The sequence below is a fragment of the Passer domesticus genome, chromosome Z (assembly GCF_036417665.1).
Source record: "Passer domesticus isolate bPasDom1 chromosome Z, bPasDom1.hap1, whole genome shotgun sequence".
In the NCBI taxonomy this organism is placed as follows: Eukaryota; Metazoa; Chordata; class Aves; order Passeriformes; family Passeridae; genus Passer; species Passer domesticus.
The window spans coordinates 78,936,492-78,957,285 of NC_087512.1; the positions used below are offsets into that span (position 1 = coordinate 78,936,492).

Here is a 20,794-nt window from a genome sequence, read left to right on the forward strand (position 1 = left end):
ATAATTAAATCAGTACAGGTCTAATTATTTTAAAATGTGCCTAGGATTCTTCAGACAGACAGTATAAATCCATCAAGGAATCACATTTTTCAGTTGTAATATGTAATTTTAATTGGCAGATCTTCAGTCTAATGAGTTTCCAAATGTTCCTTTAATTTGCTGAATTTTTCATATAACCATGTGGAGTTTTAAGCACCTTAAATCTTGGGTTTAATCACAACCATGGTGAGCTAGCATGGGTGCAGAATGACATCAGGCTTGCAGACATTTTCTTTGGCTGTAAATTGTCTGAAAAACTGGTCAAATAAATAATACGAACAACATTTTTCTCACTGTTTTTGTATGTCTGATTACTTTCAGCAGATGAAATCGTGTGCCCATGGAATCTATAATGGTTTGTAATTGCTACATTCATTATTTTCAGTAGTACTCTTCTAACATTTGCCTAATAGTTTTGGAGGAGTGGGGAAGTTTGCAGAATTTTATTGAATTATACTAGAAATACTGTATGTTACTGAATACAGACAAATAAAATCTTTCTTAATTATATTTATGTTTAATTCTGGAGACAGGTGGGGAGTTTATAAAGAAGGTAATTATATATTTAAATAGGAATAAGTGCAAGATTAAAATAATTTTATCTGTTTGTGCTTCAATTCTTATTCTAGTGTTCACCACCCCTTAAGTTCTGAATCCCAAATACCACATAGGTGGTTCTGGTATATTTTAGCCCAGCTAATCCCACTCTCTTGCACTCCATGACTTTTTCCTAGCAGCTGTTTTGGAAGTATATTTGACAGTGTTCTACCCACTGCAAAGTTACTTGAAATGTATTTTTTTGTAATTTAAAAATAAAAAAATGCCATGAGGAGGTGCTGAGGCCTGGTTTCCATTCCTAGTTTAGAATCTCAGTAGAAGATATGGGAGGCAGGTTCCAGTTCTTAGTTGAGAAGTGTAAACCACAGAAATTAATAAATCCAAAAAATTCAGGTACTGCAGTGAGCTGAGGTAGGACAATCTTCTATTTGTCATATTTTTACAGCAAGTTAGGGAAAAGTAATTACATTCTCCTCAGCAAGGTAGCTATTAAAAAGCAGGAGAAACTGCTATTCTTCAAAATTATCACTGCAAGGCATTACAAAATCAGTATAAAGATGAAGAAGCACTTAATCACTTTGGGGTTACTACAAGAAGCAACTGCAAGGCACCACAATTTCCCTAACAAGGTACTTGCAGCTCTGGTTTTAAAGCAATAGAATAAATAATTTCTGTTGACCAAGAGAGTCATTATCTGTCAGGCCACTTCAATACACATTTACTCAGTCAGTGCAGACCAGTTTTTCTTTAAGCAATGCTGGAAAATTTAATACTTAACCTCATCTTCTCCCAGGTACAGAAGGACAAGGCTGCCAAGAAGGCATTTGCAGCTCAGGAATTAGGCAAGATTTTAAATTAGGAACTCTGTGTGTAAAACACCAGAACAGGTGGAGCTTCCAGATCTTGGGGGGATCAACTTCAAAATGTTAGGAGCCTGTCTAAATACAGCACACACTAATTAAACCATAGACTACAGCATCTGATCCGAATTTTGTGTGGCGTTAAGAGCAGAAAGGAAGAGTTGTTTGGAGCTTGTCTGGCTCTGCCTCTGTGTTTCACTCCCTTCTGTCATTCTGAGGAATTTCACTCCTCATTTTAATCACTTCACTGATTGCAGTCGAGCAGTCGCACTACACCCCCTAAAATTACCCAAGGGGAGTCGTCGGGATGCAAAATCACTCCTGAGCTCTTGCGAGGTTATCGCCGCAACTTTTCCTTCTGTCCCAAATTCACCGGGCAATTAAATGCAGGAAATGTTCCTTATTTGGCAGAATAGCGGCACCCTGTGGCTCCTGCTCGACTTTGCTTTGGAATATTTAAAATCTCTCCAATTTCCTCTGGTGCATGCTGGTTCTTTATTATAACACAAGCTAGAAGTTATTTTAGCCCATGAAAGGCAGATTTCTTTTTAGAGACCTTGATGCTCTGCATATCAGAGAAAGTGCATTGGGGGCAAGAATATGATTCTATCTTCAAAATGCTATTAAAACTAAATTTTGTGTGTATTTATTTTAATTATTCACAGAACGCCACCAACCTATCTCTGAGGTATTTACAGGCAATTACACATCTTACAGTATGGAATGAAATTAGTCAAACTGACCTGGACCTCAAGCAGTGCCTTGGACACGGCTTTGTGAACCAGATCCCCTGATGTTTAGAAACCTAACATGCATTCTTATTATCCATTTCTCAAGTAAGAAGCCTGCTGCTAATTTCTACAGGCCCTGTGTTCTGCTGGTGCAAAGGACTCTCAAAAATGAGGCAGTGAACTGACCACCTTCCATATTCACACTTCCTGTGACACCTTTGAGTGTCACTGTCCCTCACAGCATCTTCAAAAAATCCTGCCACACCTGTCAAAAAAAGTGAGGCAGCGACACAAAATAAGCCACAAAATAAGTATGCACTCTTATTTCTCTATGGTTTAATTTATTCTTTGTTAACCTGATATCACTACCGTTTGTTCCACAGCCTATGTGATGGTATTTATTTAATAATAAATCTCTGCAGAGGTTAGTGCTCTGCTTGGAGAGAAGTGAAAATCTTTGTGCTTCTGTTTTTTGCTGGCCACCAAATTTTCAGCACTCAGCAGGGCTCAGCAGAAGTCCCAGGTGATGGGTTTTGCCCCAGCAGCACAGACATGTGCCTTGGCCATGCCATAAAAGCAATAATCAGCGTTTCTAGAAGAGTAAACTACAACCACAACACACAGAGAAGTATAAAGGATTTCTACTGCATTTTGGGTGGAATTTCAGTTGTGTAAAGGTCAATACAGGGCTTTACTAAGGTCACATTGCACAAGCCTGTGAATCTCCTCTATCTGCAGGTTGTTATGTAACTTACACATGCTTGTTTCATGTGCCCCATCCTGATTTTGCACCTGTATTTCAGGGTTTTCCTCAGACACTGAAGCAGCAGCTGAACAGCCCCTGCTACCTGGCATTTTTTCTCAGATACACTGAAATGAGAATCACAACTCCAGAACAGGAATTGCCCCTCTGCTTGGGGCTGGGGTGGAGGCAACACTACTAAGGCAAGAAATCCCAGAGCAACCTGACAACAAATGTAAGAAAACAAAGAGAAGAATGCTGAGGGAGTGGCTGGTAGGTGTACAACTGTGTAAGGGAGAATAAAGAAAATCCTTTTATTTTTCTTTTCTGACTCCGAGTTTCTTTTTTGAATTTGAAGTAATCAGATTATCCCCTCTATGCAGAAAAATGAGAGCAAAACAGTGAAGATACCTGACTTGCTTTACAATTACTGCACTGGATCTGCAGCAGGTGAGATACAACATTGCAGAGCTCAGTGGGTAATTTGCCCTAATGACAAGTTAATTGGCATGTTTAAATACTAACAGCTGCTGATTTTGTTACCAGTTTTTACTCACTGTTCATATTTTCAATAATCAATGATGCCAATAATACCTTTCAGGTTTCAGCTGTGGAATGTTCTATCAAAGCTTAGGAAACAGCTCCATGGCAGGAAATTTACTGAGGAGATCCTGAAAAATAAATTTAATTCTCCTGAATTTTCAAGTGGGGTTGTGAAAGAAAGGCATGATCTTTAAATAAACAAATGAACATTAGGTTCCCAAAGTTCATTTGCAACCATTTATCCATTTAAGGTTTCAATGCAGAACAGAAATAATGATTTTGACACATTAGAAGAAAGCACACTGAAATCTCAAAACTCAAATCTGTATGACATTTCAGTGACTGTGCTCCATCCTGTCTATAGATAATGTTGGATGGATCATTAGCAGTTCAAAACTCTCTATATTTAGGTCCTCTGAATGTACACCAAAAGTCTGAAAAGGGTGTAGAAGATGATTTTTAGGTCAAATCTGCTTGCATTTAATGTCAAATGTACAAAGGTGATAATGAAATAACAATCAAAAATAATTCCAAATATTCAAAATACAGTACATAGTGTGTATATATATATATATATATATATGTTTTTCTCAAAATTAAAAGTTACAATTCACATTAAAATAGATTTTATCATTAGCAAGCATGTAAAGTTTCCTGTGCAACATACAAGGGGTAACTGGTAGACAGTTACTAGGCTAGGTTATTGTAAAAATTACTGGAAACTTAAATGAACATTCTTACACTGTCTAACACATAAAGCTTCTTTGGGGGGGGGGGTAGAAAAAGGAAAGGAAAATTAATTACAAACTGGTTTTTATATGTAGAGGTATTTGTATTAATCTCATAAACCTAATAGCTGCTTTGCAACCATCAATTATTTAGTAACAGAAAAACCTAACTTTAAATTTATTCTGATTTGCATGTTCTCTCTGAAAATTTCCTGATTAGTAAGACTGAAGAAGTGTTGCTTTATTCTTCCTTCATAGTCTGGGTTTTTTTGAACATGTTATTCCATGGAAAAAATACTGAGGTATGTAAAGTGCCACAACTTCACCAGTTTGGTTTTAAAAATACATACTGCTATTAGGAGTCATATGCATTATAACTGGAAGAAGCCTAATTCTAATCTGTGGAAAGTAGCTCACATTCAGGCCAGGACATTCAGTTTAAGGAAAGCTAATAATGAGAGACTGAACTTTCATCAGAACCTGAGGTCAGGTAAAGCACAGAAACTTTTTAGGTAAAATCACTTTTTATTTTTAGAAACTAAAAAAAAACAAAAACCCTTTTTATCTCCTCCTTTCCTGAAGGAGAATAAAACTCCTTAAATTCTGTTAGCTTGGAAAATTTGTGTCCTAAATTTTCAAAGTGACTCCTCAGGAATTCTATTCAGTTCAAGTCTACATTTAATAAATAAATAAATAAATGTAAATAGCTGCTTAACATAATATAATGTTATCTATAGATATCTCTGCTTCACTACAACTGTGGTTATTATATTTATGTAACAAAAAATTAGTACCTAATAATATCTAATTAATGCATTTAACAATAGCAATATTCTGTTCATAGACTTTTACAGACAACAAAGACAAAAGCTGCAAAAGAATCCTTTTGCTGTAGATTTAAAAACAGTAAGAAATGTCTTTAAAAACAAGAACTCTTCCTCTTAAATATATTTTTTTTAACCTAGACTTCTCCATGAGACAGGAATGTCTGCTTTAGAGTGTATTCTGGAAGCCATTCTCTTGCTTTCATCCAGAGCCCTCAGAACTTGCACTGCAAACACAAAGCAGAGCAGTTTCAGCCTAAAATCTGACTGCCAGTGCCACACCTGGAGCTAAAAATCAACACAGAGGCGTATAGGTCGATGTTATTTCCTCTCCTAGATTTGTTCACTGCAGCGTTGGGGAGGAACTGGTATTTTCTACACAACAGTCTTGACTCCTTTCACCTGGAGAAACTACCCAAAATTCTCCCTTGCCTCTAAATGGTTTCCATGAATTTTGGTTGTGTGTACTTCGATGCACAGTGGCTGCAGTCCTTCCTGAGACAGCATGAACTCACAAAAAAGTCCCATGCAAGTGGTCCCATTCTGTTTTATCTTTTCTGGTTGTGGATCTGTAAGGCACCACATCAGCTTCTGCATTCTTCAGATCCTTAAGTGTAAAAAGAATAAGTCATTTCTGCTTTATTATATGGGAAAAAGCAAAGGTGATAGCCTAGTTTCCAGAGTGATGTGAGCATAATACATAATTGAAAAAAATACAGGGTGAAATAAATAAACAAACCCCTGTGGGTAATAAATAAAGTTATAAATTAATATTGACCTGTTGAGTCCAGACACACACTCTGTGCCTGATTTATTGCCCCCAAGAGCACAGTGATTTTGTTATCAACAATGCAGAGCTGTAAATAGAATTGCCTTATTGATTTTTCTCCCCTTAGGTACCAATGTGAACAGCAGCAGAGGACAGCTGTGCTAAGCACAGGCACATCTGGAATGCCTCAGAGTTCCAGCAGCACCTCCTCATTTCCTCTGCAATTCTATTTCCATGAGCTCTGAGATAAAGCAAAGCTGTGACAACCAATAACCTGTGGCACCTAACTGAACTTCAGGCTACTGAATTACAGTGGAAAGAATGTGGCAGTATTTCCTACTTCTGGTTTGTTAGCCTGGCAGGCATTTCTAGTCTTTCAGACTTTCAGCTCTGCCAGAAAATGTAGCTGCTAATACACACCAGTTGTGTTAAATTGGAAGAACATCCCCTTAAGTCTTTAAGCTGAATTCAAAATGCAAAAGAAGTAATCCCAAAGCCCAATTATCTTTTGAAAAAGTAAATAAGAAAGCACGAAGTCCTTGAGGAGGGTTGATTAAATCCTCCACCCTTTTAAATGCTGAAGATGTTATATTTGAACTGTGTAGCTAAACACATGAGGGAGTTCTGCAGCTGGCAGGGCAGCATTTGATGTCAGGTAGGTGTTATAGGGAATTGAGTGTTTTTTCTGTGGAAGGCTGGAACACCTTTATATTTCTTACTACAACTTTTATGGTCTGTAACTGTTCATGCCCTTTGGCCACCATGAGTTCACTGTCTTCAGACATCTCTTCAGGGAAGGTATCTGGTGAGGTCCAGTTCTGGATTTTTAAGTCTAGCAATTTAACTCCTGCTTTTTTGGCTTATTTATTTTTTAGACACCTGAAATACTGCAATTCTGAGGAAGAACCAGTTATGATGTCAGACATGCAAACTGTCATAAAGTCATCAAGAGGCAGAGACAGTTTCTGCCAGCATGTGGCAAAACACTGCCCAGGAGGCACAGGAGGGTTTTCCACATTAATTGAGGTGGAAAAGGTTGGCTTTAAGTCTTACCATGAGCGCTGTGCTTTATAACTTGGCAAGAGTTTGATCTTTGGCAAGAACTATTTGTCTCTCTTTAGTCTGTACAAAACTGCCAGCTATATGGGAACAGCAAAATTCCACAAATATGGACTTTGGTTAGAAAATTAGACTGCAGTCTGCTCCCTCAGCTGCAGAAGTTTAGCAAAATTACACTGCTAGGTAGTAAGTGCAATTTCTCTCAATTCCAAAAATTATTCTGCATTTTCTGCCAGCTGTGGAATTGAAGCTAGTGAAAAGCTGCTGTTCTGCAATGGTCAATGCTGACTGTAGTACCATACACCTAGTTTTTTAGGTAAGAACTGGCAATACTTAAGTACTATTTTCACACATTAGAACTAAGTTTAGATTGGTTTAAAAAGAACGCTTTAGCTGATGGGATGTTTTGTGAATAAAACCGCCCTGTACTGATGCATTTGTCATGAAGGAAGGAATAAAGGAAGAAGAAGAAAATAAGAAGGAAGAAAGAAGAAGAAAAGGCTGTGGTTCCTGCTGCTGCTGCTCAGGACATTGGACTCCTTGCCAGGGAACAACTGCAGCTGGTGCTGCTGCTGTTCCTGCCCAGAATCTGTGACTCCACGCCAGGGACTCCATGCCAGACAGCAGCTGTTGCAGCTGTAGCTTTTGCTCCATGCCACAAAGTTTTCTACCACAGATTTTCATGCTTAGAACTCACTGCCTTCGAAACTGATGTATTCATGCAATAAACAACTTTACAGCAACCCACAATTGCTCTTGCTGAAAACCCCAGAACAAAGGACAGCCTTGAGAGAAAGTAACAAAGACATAGCACCACACACACATCCCATGCCTGTCTATAGGAGCTGAGAGCAATTTTAGTGTCGTTGCTAATACTTGAAAATGCACAGAAAAAATACATATTCCATTCCTTTTCAGATGTCCCTGCTATGTTTTTTCCCCACTGCCTCCACAAGACAAGGGAGTTTCTGGGGCAGAGAGAGTGGCACCTGACTTTTGTGCCAGACTGAGGTAGGTGGCCTTTTAAACAAAAGGCTGCAGGCCTTGAGGGTATTCAGATAATGCAAGGGGAATGTCCACCAGGCAAGTGGATGCAGGGTTGCCCACAGCAGCCATCGACAAATACAGATGGTCTTGTTCTACTGCACTGACCCACGTGTTGTTCCAGGCCTCCGAGAACTGGACAACAGGCATTACGGCCCACAGATGTCTTGGCCACATCTCAAGGGATGGGAAGAGAGACAAAACAAAACGCTAACAGAAATACAATCTAAAATTCATGAGAAGAACTAATTGGGAACTCAATCTTTGGATTAACAAGGGACACTGCTTTCCCGCTTCCTTGGCATTGGCAGCTCCGGAAGGAAAGTTCTGGACCATGCCTTGTTTGATCTGCAGTCTAGGATAATGCCTTAGGCACTGTCTTCTCCCTCGATGGAATACAAGGCCTCACCCATTCTTGGCAGACCCATTTCAACCCAGACCACTTGCATACACAAGCGTACCCACGCCCCCACCTCACCACATCGACCTACAGACTTTTCCAGGTTTCCGGGTCCTTCACTAGAACTGGCGGACGCTCCCTTAACTCTAGCTGCTTCTCGTTGTTTTTCAAGTGCCTTCGTCTTTGAGATCGCTAGGGACCAACACTTTTAAGGAAATAGGGACCACCAAAACACCCTTAAAATACCCATTTTTTCACCCAAATTCCCTCTGGGCCCAACTGAACTCCTTTTCATTTTGAGAGCACAACAGCTCCTAGTTGGCCTGTGTTGCCCCACAATTTATCTAACTGGTGCAGCAAGAGGAAGGGACTCTGGTTCCGGCTTCTGGTTCTCAGGCCAGTCACATCCAGTCCCCATGTTATGGGAACCTCAAGGGCAGGTATGGGAACTGGAAGTCTGAAGGGGATAGGCAGCGTCGCAGGGGCATGGGAAGGAGACATGGGATGGATTACAACAGCAAGAGGAGGGACAAAACACTGACATTGTAATGGGATGGGCTGAAGGAGGAGCTCGGATAGAGGTGAGGGACACAATGGGTGGGGGAGTCAGGGGACAGGAAGGGCTTGGATGAGTGGGAGAGGGTAGATAGGGATTTTGGGAAGAAGAAGCACAAATGCAGGGCCATGCCATGTGAGCACCGCCATCTTGTGGCATTCGGGTGCCATCTTGGGGATTAGGGAATAAACCACTTCAGGAAAACTTTGGGGACTACTAACAGGGGAACAGGGAACACACTGCAGGTTCAGGCAACAGTCCCTGACAGCTGGCAACTTGCTGCCAGGGCAAGGGTGCCCAGCAGGCAAAAGAGAGCCAGGGAAGTCGGTAGCTGCTCTGTGTTCTTTGCAGTCTGCTCCCCACAGATCCCACAGCGTAGTGGATAGGGTTCTAGGATCGTGGGATGGGGATAGAGGGACATGGGAATTAACTAAGGACAACTGTGCTGGCTGTTTCTCCATTTTCCCATAATCTTGCACTGCTAACTGACTAAATATGAACAACACAAGAAATTTTGCTGATGTAGAGTCTCCGCGGTTCGTCATACCAGTTAATTTTCAACTAACAGTGCCCCAAAATGGGATGGTCTGGACATCCTGAGAAGATGCACCAGAAAACAGAGAAACAGCCAAGGAATAAAATATTTTAACAAATGCCTTGAAAACTTCTTCCTACCTCCCATCAGGGAACCCACAACTTGGACACAAATCTCCCTCCAATCTACTCACACTCACACACCCATCCCAGCAGCACTGCACCAACCCACACTCCCCTGCACTAAAATACAAACACTAAACAAAATGGCCCAGGGACCACTCTGCTCTGTCAGGGTGCAATGGCCAGCTCACTACACAGCCTGGTGTTTCATGCTTCCTATCCCTGCAAGCAGTGGACCTGCACCTCCCTCCAAAACATTCACCACCCTCGCTCCCTGCAACTAAAAGTTGCACGAGAGCTCCTCTCTCCCCAAGTCATCCTGCTGGTCATCCGACAGATGCCACTTTGGCCCTAGGAGCACCATCAACCAAGAAGTGCTCTGCTCACACAGGGAAAACGATATTCTGAAAGGCTAAATTCCCAATAAATCCTGGCAACAGCCTCTCCCTTCAGGGCCCAAGGGGGCACATGTTGGCCATCAGCTGATGTGGTGCTGCAATCTGCCCACCAGATCACACAAATGTACCAAGAGTGGCCACTCTCTGACCAACACTGCTCTCAGCAGCAGTAGAGCAGAACTTGCTCTCTACAGCATGCTGCTATCTTCAAGTGCCATAGACAGAGGTAATGATGAGAGAGGGATTTTAGTGGGATTTTCAAGGGAATATATTCTCAGGTAGGGTCAGGCATGAAACACAAAGAACATGAGTCTGCAGGGGTTTATATACAAAACAATCTCAGGGGTGGGTACAACTCTTGAACCAGTCGGGAAAAGATAGAGGAGGAACACAAGGCAGGGTTTACACTACTTAAACCACAGACAATAGGAACAGTTTAAGCATAACACCAACACACACAACCCCAAAGGCATATCTACAACATCCAACAGGCAGGACCAGCCTCACTGGCTCCCCTGGGCACCTCACGATCAGCACCGCAGCACTGCCCACGACAAGCAAACGAGCCACTGGCTGTGAGCACCAAGTGCTGCAAGCAAGACGTGCCTCAGCTGGGCCCTTCTGCTCACAACTTCCTCAACAAGCCCACAGGCAAACACACAGGCAAACAGAGAGACTGTGTACAGCGCAAAATTGCTCCTCTGCCTTCTCAGCCCTCTCCATCTACTCCCTGCCTCAGGAACATGCTCTGACATCCCCAGTGCCCTGCCATGTCCACACTCCCAGGACGACGCTGTGCTGGACAAGCAGGGCACAGCCTTCAGCTTGAGATGCCTCACAACACACACTGCCACGCACTCCCTGCTCCTCTCACTCTCCCATTTCCACCTCCTCCATGGAGCACACCACAGCAGCCTCAGCACAGAAGACAACTGGGCCTGTGCTGGCATTGCCCTTCTACCTGACAACAGACCACTCGCAACAAAAACATCCAAGTTCTTCCACAGCTGGATCCCCATGCTCACCACTGCCCAAACTAATGCCTCATTCTGCTGCTAACACTGCCCTGAGAAAATGCAAGCATGCAGAGCCTGGCTCTGTCTGCAGCTGTCATGCAACCAGCCATCACAATCTGCTGGCCACACCATACTTGGGCAAAGAGCTCTCATTGCCCACTACCTCCACATATATGCTGCAGGTCCTCTTCGGCTCTGGGCAGCCCTGCAGCCACTGCTCAGGCTGCTGCTCCAGACACAAGGACCTGCAGGCACACAAAAAGGAAGAACAAGTCCCATGCTATTTTCCACTTCACCCCTGCCACTGCCATGAGCACACAGAGAGTGGCCAAGAACCACTGCTTCTCCACAGGTGCTCGTATCGCTTTCACTGTCATTGCTAATACTTTAACAGCTATGTAAAAAAACTGATATTCCATTCCATTGTACATCTACATTCACACTACGGTTGCACTAAATCTACTTCCCTTCAATCTCCCTTATCTACACACAGCTGAGGGCACCCCCATCTTGCAGCAAACGAAGCAGCGCTGCACACACCACAGCAGCCCCTCAGCAGCACCCTCGCGCCTGCCTGCCCACCCCACCGCTCCACCCATGGCCCACTGACACACCACAGCCCCAAACCTGCCTGCTGCCTCTGCCTGCCTCGCAACACACAGCTGCACCCAGCCACAACACAACTCACCAGCCACCAGGTGTGGACACAGAGCTCCTTCCTCAGGGCTCTGCACCCACACATATCCACATCCATCTCTCTGCCCTGACACGTCACACACACTGGGGGCACACAGAAAATAACCCAGCCAAATCCCACACCTAAGAGCTTCCATGTAGGGCTAGGCAAGTGTCCATGCAGGATCACCACAAGACCATGCTCTGTCCCTGCTTGCAATCTCTACAGCACACTGATGTCTTGAAGCGCCAAGAACACAGAATAGAACACTTTAACAAATGCCTTGAAAACTTCTTCCTACTTCCCACATGGGAACCCACAACTTGGACACAAATCTCTCTCTGCTCTACTCACACTCACACACCCATCCCAGCAGCACTGCACCAATCCACACTCCCCTGCACTAAAATACAAACAATAAACAAAACGGCCCAGGGACCACTCTGCTCTGTCAGGATGCAATGGCCAGCCAACTACACAGCCTGGTGTTTCATGCTTCCTATCCCTGCGAGCAGTGAACCTGCACCCACTCCAAAACATTCACTACTCTCACTCCCTGCACATAAAAGCTGCACGAGAGCTCCTCTGTCCACAGGTGATCCTCCTGGGTGTCCAAAGGTTGCCACTTTGGCCCTAGGAGCACCACCAACCAAGAAGTGCTCTGCTCACACAGGGGACGCACATGTTCCAAAAGGTTCAATTCCCAAAAAATCCAGGCAACAGCCTCTCCCTTCAGGGCCCAAGGGGGCACATCTTGGCCATCAGCTGATGCGGTGCTGGAATCTGTCCAGCAGCTCACACAAATGTACCAAGAGTGGCCACTCTCTGACCAACACTGCTCTCAGCAGCAGTAGAGCAGAACTTGCTCTCTACAGCATGCTGCTATCTTCAAGTGCCCAGGACACAGGTAACGATGAGAGAGGGATTTTAGTGGGATTTTCAAGGGGATTTCTTCTCAGGAAGGGTCAGATATGAAACACAAAGAACATGAGTCTGCAGGGGTTTATATACAAAACAATCTCAGGGGCGGGTACAACTCTTGAACCAGTAGGGAAAAGATGGAGGAGGAACACAAGGCATGCTTACAGCACTTAAGCCACAGGGAAGGGGAACAGTTGAAACATACCACAAACACACGTAAGTCCAGAGGCACATCTACAACATCCAACAGGCAGGGAATGGCTGTGAGCACCAAGGGCTGCAAGCAAGATGTGCCTCAGCTGAGCCCTTCTGCTCACACCTTCCTCACCAATCCCATGGGCAAACACACAGGCAAACACAGAGCCCAAGTACAGCACAAAATTGCTCCTCTGCCACCTCAGACCCCTTTCTCCCATCTGCTCACTTCTTCCCTGGCACAGGAACATGCAAATATTGCCCTGGCCATGCCTCTGACATCCCAGTGCCCAACCTCTGCTGCTCTCCTGGCATGGGGCTGTGTTGGACAACCAGGGCACAGCCTTCAGCTTCAGCTGCCTCACGTCACTGCCACGCATTCCCGTCCCTTCTCACTGTCCCATTTCCACCTCCTCCATGGAGCACACCACAACAGCCTCAGCACAGAAGGCACCTGGGCCTGTGCTGGCACTGCCCTTCTGCCTGACGCCACACCACTCGCAACAAAAACATCCAAGCTCTTCCACAGCTGGATCCCCACGCTCACCACTGCCCATACCAATGCCTCATTCTGCTTCTAACAGCGCCCACAGAAAATGCAAGTGTGCAGAACCTGTCTCTGTCTGCAGTTCCCATGCAACCAGCCATCACAATCTGCTGGCCACACCATGCTTTGCAAACAGCTCTCATTGCCCACTACCTCCACATATATCATGCAGGTCCTCTTCTGCTCTGGGAAGCCCTGCAGCCAAAGTTCTGACTGCTGCTCCACACAAAAGGACCTGCAGGAACACACAAATGAAGAACACAAGCCATGGTCTGTGCCACTTGGCCCCTGCCATTAGCACATCAGCACACAGAGAGTGGCCAGGAACCACTGCTTCTCCACAGGAGCTTCTATCAATTTCACTGTCATTACTAATACTTTAACAGCTACGTAAAAAAACTGATATTCCATTCCCTTGTACATCTACACTCACACTACGGTTGCACTAAATATTTACTCCCCTTCAATCTCCCTTATCTACACACAGCTCAGGGCACCCCCATCTTGCAGCAAACGAAGCAGCGCTGCACACACCGCAGCAGCCCCTCAGCAGCACCCTCGCGCCTGCCTGCCCACCCCACCGCTCCACCCATGGCCCACTGACACACCACAGCCCCAAACCCGCCTGCTGCCTCTGCCTCCCTCGCAACACACAGCTGCACCCAGCCACAACACAACTCACCAGCCACCAGGTGTGGACACAGAGCTCCTTCCTCAGGGCTCTGCAGTCACAAATATCCACATCCACCTCTCTGCTCTGACACATCACACACACTGGGGGCACACAGAAAATAACCCAGCCAAGTGCCACATCTAAGAGCTTCCATGCAGGGCTAGGCAAGTGTCCATGCAGGATCACCACAAGACCATGCTCTGTCCCTGCTTGCAATCTCTACAGCACACTGATGTCTTGAAGCGCCAAGAACACAGAATAGAACACTTTAACAAATGCCTTGAAAACTTCTTCCTACTTCCCACATGGGAACCCACAACTTGGACACAAATCTCTCTCTGCTCTACTCACACTCACACACCCATCCCAGCAGCACTGCACCAATCCACACTCCCCTGCACTAAAATACAAACAATAAACAAAACGGCCCAGGGACCACTCTGCTCTGTCAGGATGCAATGGGCAGCCAACTACGCAGCCTGGTGTTTCATGCTTCCTATCCCTGCAAGCAGTGAACCTGCACCCACTCCAAAACATTCACTACTCTCACTCCCTGCAACTAAAAGCTGCACGAGAGCTCCTCTGTCCACAGGTGATCCTCCTGGGTGTCCAAAGGTTGCCACTTTGGCCCTAGGAGCACCATCAACCAAGAAGTGCTCTGCTCACACAGGGGACACCGATGTTCCAAAAGGTTCAATTCCCAAAAAATCCTGGCAACAGCCTCTCCCTTCAGGGCCCAAGGGGGCACATCTTGGCCATCAGCTGATGGGGTGCTGCAATCTGCCCACCAGATCACACAAATGTACCAAGAGTGGCCACTCTCTGACCAACACTGCTCTCAGCAGCAGTAGAGCAGAACTTGCTCTCTACAGCATGCTGCTATCTTCAAGTGCCATAGACAGAGGTAATGATGAGAGAGGGATTTTAGTGGGCTTTTCAAGGGGATTTCTTCTCAGGAAGGGTCAGATATGAAACACAAAGAACATGAGTCTGCAGGGGTTTATATAAAAAACAATCTCAGGGGCGCGTACAACTCTTGAACCAATAGGGAAAAGATGGAGGAGGAACACAAGGCAGGCTTACAGCACTTAAGCCACAGGGAAGGGGAACAGTTGAAACATACCACCAACACACGTAAGTCCAGAGGCACATCTACAACATCCAACAGGCAGGGAACGGCTGTGAGCACCAAGGGCTGCAAGCAAGATGTGCCTCAGCTGAGCCCTTCTGCTCACACCTTCCTCAACAAGCCAGCAGGCAAACACACAGGCAAACACAGAGCCCAAGTACAGCCCAAAATTGCTCCTCTGCCATCTCAGCCCTCTTTCTCCCAGCTGCTCGCTTCTTCCCTGGCACAGCCACATGACAACATTGCCACGGCCATGCCTCTGACATCCCAGTGCCCAACCACTGCTCTCTCCCTAGGATGGGGCTGTGCTGGACATCCCGGGCACAGCCTCCAGCTTCAGCTGCCTCACAACACACACTGCCACGCACTCCCTGCTCCTCTCACTATCCCATTTCCACCTCCTCCATGGAGCACACCACAACAGCCTCAGCACAAAAGGCACCAGGGCCGGAGCTGCTACTGCCCTTCTGACTGATGCCAGATCTCTTGGAAGAAAATCATTCAAGCTCGTCGACAGGTGGAACCCCATGCTCAGCACTGCCCAAACCAATGCCTCATTCTGCTGCTAACACTGCCCTGAGAAAATGCAAGCATGCAGAGCCTGTCTCTGACTGCAGCTCCCATGCAACCAGCCATCAAAATCTGCTGGCCACAACATGGTTTATTACCCAGTACCTTCAGATATATCATGCAGGTCCTCTTCTGCTCTGGGCAGCCCTGCAGCCAATGCTCTGGCTGCTGCTCCAGACACAAGAACCTGCAGGCACTCACAAAGGAAGAACACGTCCCGTGGTCTTTGCCACTTCACCCCTGCCATGGACAAGAGCACACACAGAGCGGCCAAGAACCACTGCTTCTCCACAGGTGCTCGTATCGCTTTCACTGTCATTGCTAATACTCGACAAGCTATGTAAAAAAAGTGATATTCCATTCCCTTATACATCTACACTAACACTACGGTTGCACTAAATCTTTACTCCCCTTCAATCTCCCTTATCTACACACACGTGAGGGCACCCCCATCTTGCAGCAAACGAAGCAGCGCTGCACGCACCACAGCAGCCCCTCAGCAGCACCCTCGCGCCTGCCTGCCCACCCCACCGCTCCACAATGGGCCACCCATGGCCCACTGACACACCACAGCCCCAAACCCGCCTGCTGCCTCTGCCTCCCTCGCAACACACAGCTGCACCCAGCCACAACACAACTCACCAGCCACCAGGTGTGGACACACAACTTGCTCCTCGGGGCTCTGCAACCACACATGTCCACATCCACCTCTCTGCTCTTGACACGTCACACACACTGGGGGCACACAGAAAATAACCCAGCCAAATCCCACACCTAAGAGCTCCTGTGTAGGGCTAGGCAAGTGTCCATGCAGGATCTCCTCAAGCCTCTCCACTGGCCCTCCTTGTTCTCTCTGCAGCATGATGGTATCATGAAGCGACAACAACACAGAATAAAACACTTTAACAAATGCCTTGAAAACTTCTTCCTACCTCCCACATGGGAACCCACAACTTGGACACAAATCTCCCTCCAATCTACTCACACTCACACACCCATCCCAGCAGCACAACAGCAATCCACACTCCCCTGCACTAAAATACAAACACTAAACAAAATGGCCCAGGGACCACTCTGCTCTGTCAGGATGCAATGGCCAGCTCACTACACAGCCTGGTGTTTCATGCTTCCTATCCCTGTGAGCAGTGAACCTGCACCCACTCCAAAAAATTCTCTACCCTCGCTCCCTGCAACTAAAAGCTGCACGAGAGCTCCTCTCTCCACAAGTCATCCTGCTGGCCATCCGACGATTGCCAATATGGCCCTAGGAGCACCACCAACCAAGAAGTGCTCTGCTCACACAGGTGACACCGATGTTCCAAAAGGCTCAATTCCCAAGAAATCCAGGCAACAGCCTCTCCCTTCAGGTCCCAAGGGGGCACATCTTGGCCATCAGCTGATGTGGTGCTGCAATCTGCCCACCAGATCACACAAATGTACCAAGAGTGGCCACTCTCTGACCAACACTGCTCTCAGCAGCAGTAGAGCACAGCTTGCTCTCAACAGTATGCTGCTATCTTCAAGTGCCCAGGACACAGGTAATGATGAGAGAGGGATTTCAGTGGGATTTTGAAGGGAATTTCTTCTCAGGAAGGGTCAGATATGAAACACAAAGACCATGAGTCTGCAGGGGTTTATATACAAAACACACTCAGGGGCGGGTACAACACTTGAACCAGTAGGGAGAAGATGGAGGAGGAACACAAGGCAGGCTTTACAGCACTTAAGCCACAGGGAAGGGGAACGAACAGTTGAAACATACCACTAATACACATAAGTCCAGAGGCACATCTACAACATCCAACAGGCAGGAGCAGCCTCATGGCTCCCCGGGGCAACTCACGATCAGCACCGCAGCACTTCCCAGGACAAGCAAACGAGCCACTGGCTGTGAGCACCAAGTGCTGCAAGCAAGACGTGCCTCAGCTGGGCCCTTCTGCTAACACCTTCCCCACCAACTCTTTTTTCCCAATTCCACCTCCTCCATGGAGCACACCACAACAGCCTCAGCACAAAAGGCATCAGGGCCGCAGCTGCTACTGCCCTTCTGACTGATGCCAGATCTCTTGGAAGAAAATCATTCAAGCTCGTCGACAGGTGGAACCCCATGCTCAGCACTGCCCAAACCAATGCCTCATTCTGCAGCTAACATGGACCACAGAAAATGCAAGCATGCAGAGCCTGTCTCTGTCTGCAGCTCCCATGAAACCAGCCATCAAAATCTGCTGGCCACACCATGCTATGCTAAGACCTTTCATTGCCCACTACCTCCACATACATGCTGTCGGTCCTCTTCTGCTCTGAGCACACCTGCAGGGAATGCTCTGGCTGCTGCTCCAGACACAAGAACCTGCAGGCACTCACAAAGGAAGAACAAGTCCCATGCTATTTGCCACTTCACCCCTGCCATGGACAAGAGCACACACAGAGCGGTCAGGAATCACTGCTTCTCCACAGGTGCTCGTATCGCTTTCACTGTCATTGCTAATACTTATAGAGCTATGTAAAAAAACTGATATTCCATTCCCTTGTACACTTACACTTACACTACGGTTGCACTAAATCTTTACTCCCCCCTTCAATCTCCCTCATCTACACACAGCTGAGGGCACCCCCATCTTGCAGCAAACGAAGCAGCGCTGCACACACCACAGCAGCCCCTCAGCAGCACCCTCGCGCCTGCCTGCCCACCCCACCGCTCCACAATGGGCCACCCATGGCCCACTGACACACCACAGCCCCAAACCCGCCTGCTGCCTCTGCCTGCCTCGCAACACACAGCTGCACCCAGCCACAACACAACTCACCAGCCACCAGGTGTGGACACAGAGCTCCTTCCTCAGGGCTCTGCACCCACACATATCCACATCCATCTCTCTGCCCTGACACGTCACACACACTGGGGGCACACAGAAAATAACCCAGCCAAGTGCCACACCTAGGAGCTCCCGTGCAGGGCCCCAAGAGTCCATGCAAGATCAACCCCAGACCATGCTCTGTCCCTGCCAAGCTGGCTCAAGGGCACAGCAAGACAACCACAGATGTCCCAGTAAGTCCCCACACCCCAGCCTGACCCCATGGAGGAGGCACACAGACCTCTCCTGACTCACTTTTTCCCAATACACACCGAAACACCCATAAACCCTTACATCTCCTTGAACTGTAGCAGCAGCCAACAGACCAGCAACTTGTCAGCCACCTCCAAACCCATAAAGACCCACAAACCCATCTCTGACATCCAAGAGAGCCCCGTGGCCTCAGAGAACCACCATGTAGATGCCCAAAGCAGGAATATATATCCCCAAGCCATCTCTGAATCAGCAAAAAGCTGCTCAGCGCTTTGCTCCTGGCTGGTCTCGCACACTGCTCTGATGCTGAACCCAAAATGGGCCTGGTGAGCACAAAGAAAAGGGGACACTCAAATACACAAGAGCTGCCAATTACCGTGGAGCTGTGGACACAGCAAATGGAGGTGGAGGACCTCAAAGCAGAGGCAGGATCCTTCAAATGGTGGGGGAGCCACACCAACTCTGACTGCCACACAAATTACTGTAATTTCATTAAATCCTTGAAAGCTGATGCAAAACCATGCTTATGAAAGGTGGAACAGCCATTTTCTGGATGAGCCTCGGGTGGTCAGTCACACCCTCAGCACTGCCCCTTTTGTTTTGCCCGTTTTTTGGTAGCTCTCAACAAAACCTTTCTCACTTATTCTCACTTGGTGTCTGAGTCATTTGGTACAGTAATGCCAGAGAAAAGCCAGTTATATCAGGATAGAAAACAATCAGAAATGGAGCCTGGGGATGAAGCAATCACCAGTTGATCTACAAAGGGGGACTCGGTGGTCAGATCTACATCTCATGGCCATTGGGCTTATCAGGCTGTAGTGGGACTCACAATGCCCACCACCACGTTGCCTCAGAAAACCTCCCCAACCTTGCAGAAAGTCTTAGAGATCCACAGCCCCTTTATACCCAGATGGGACCTACACAACCTGCTTCAGAACACCTTCCTCAATATCCCTGTGTCCCTGCAATCCCCTCAAATGCAGCACTTCAGTGCCAAGTGAACCGCACCGCCATCCCAAGCCCACGCAGTCCCTGTGGCCACTTGGTGTCCCCACATCTCTATGGTGTACGTGCCATGATCTCCCTTGACACCGCACCAGCTTACTCTGCCTCAGATAAACTCCTGAGAGCTGCTGCAGGCTCTGCCCGTAGATGGCACCAGAAAGGAGCATTCAGCACCTCATCCCCAGCACCAGCCACGGACAGCCCAGCTCCTGTCAGGCACCCCTGCACCCTGTGAGCTCCCGCCAGAGTGAACGACTCCCATACCAGAGTGCCCCTTGTGCACCCCCGCCTGGAGCTCAAGGGCCACCTCCGAGCCCCGCTTATGCCTCCTCAGGGGCCGCTGCTTCTCCTCCTGACCCCCCGTGTACCCACACGGAGAACACACAGCCCTGAGGCAGCACCCGCAGGTGCGGGCACTCGGCACCCTCACAGCCCGGGCTGGGGCAAGGCCGGCACCCAGGAACCCCACAACGCCTCGCCACACCACCCTCAGCACCCCCCAGCCTCATGGGCGTGGGGGATAAACTGTATGGGGCGGCATGGTCGGGCTTAACAGAGTGAGGGACTAAGAATATAGCTTCTCTGGGAAGGTGCTGGAATGTTCCTCCCTGCCCCGCAGAGCCAATGGCGCCGGCTCCAGGACGGGCCGGCCGCTGGCCAAAAAGCAGCTAAGCAGCGACCTTATTAACGCCTCTGCAACGCTATGCTCAAGTATGGAAAAAATAAAATAATAATTTTAAAAAATGCTTCTTGCAGAGTAAAAATCTGTAATACACTTAAATATATTTAAGTGCAAAAGTCACCGTGCCTTTCCTCTCCGTAGCTCTAGAGAGGAGCACATGGCGTTTTCGATCCTGTAAAATTGCGCCTCCTGACGGGGCTGAGGATCAACCCCCTCACTGCGGGACCTAAGCATTCAGTCACTTGAAAAGACGGTTTTTCTCCTCGATCATCTGCCGGGTAGGTCCCTATCTTTCGTTAGGCCGAATAAAATGACCTCTGAGGTCTCTATGTAGCTCGTACTTGGGCCGCGAGTGAAGGACGGCGCGCCCGCTTCTGAGGGAGAGCACGGTCCGCTCGGTACGC

General features: G+C 47.2%; 1 protein-coding gene and 1 long non-coding RNA gene across 2 annotated transcripts in view; one reads left to right on the top strand and one right to left on the bottom strand.

The window, feature by feature from the left end:
- Positions 1–241: 241 nt before the first annotated feature.
- LOC135289273 (uncharacterized) lies at positions 242–20,793 on the bottom strand. The gene is made up of 3 exons (XR_010352056.1): positions 20,517–20,793; positions 3,525–5,632; positions 242–2,453 (listed from the first exon to the last, which is right to left on the bottom strand). It is a non-coding gene; the product is annotated as an uncharacterized LOC135289273 (long non-coding RNA).
- Positions 20,523–20,794, top strand: part of MEGF10 (multiple EGF like domains 10) — an 85,764-nt gene continuing 85,492 nt past the window's right edge. The window contains exon 1 of the mRNA XM_064402744.1: positions 20,523–20,668. The gene's annotated coding sequence lies outside the window, so the exon portion shown is untranslated. The remainder of the gene's footprint in view (positions 20,669–20,794) is intronic.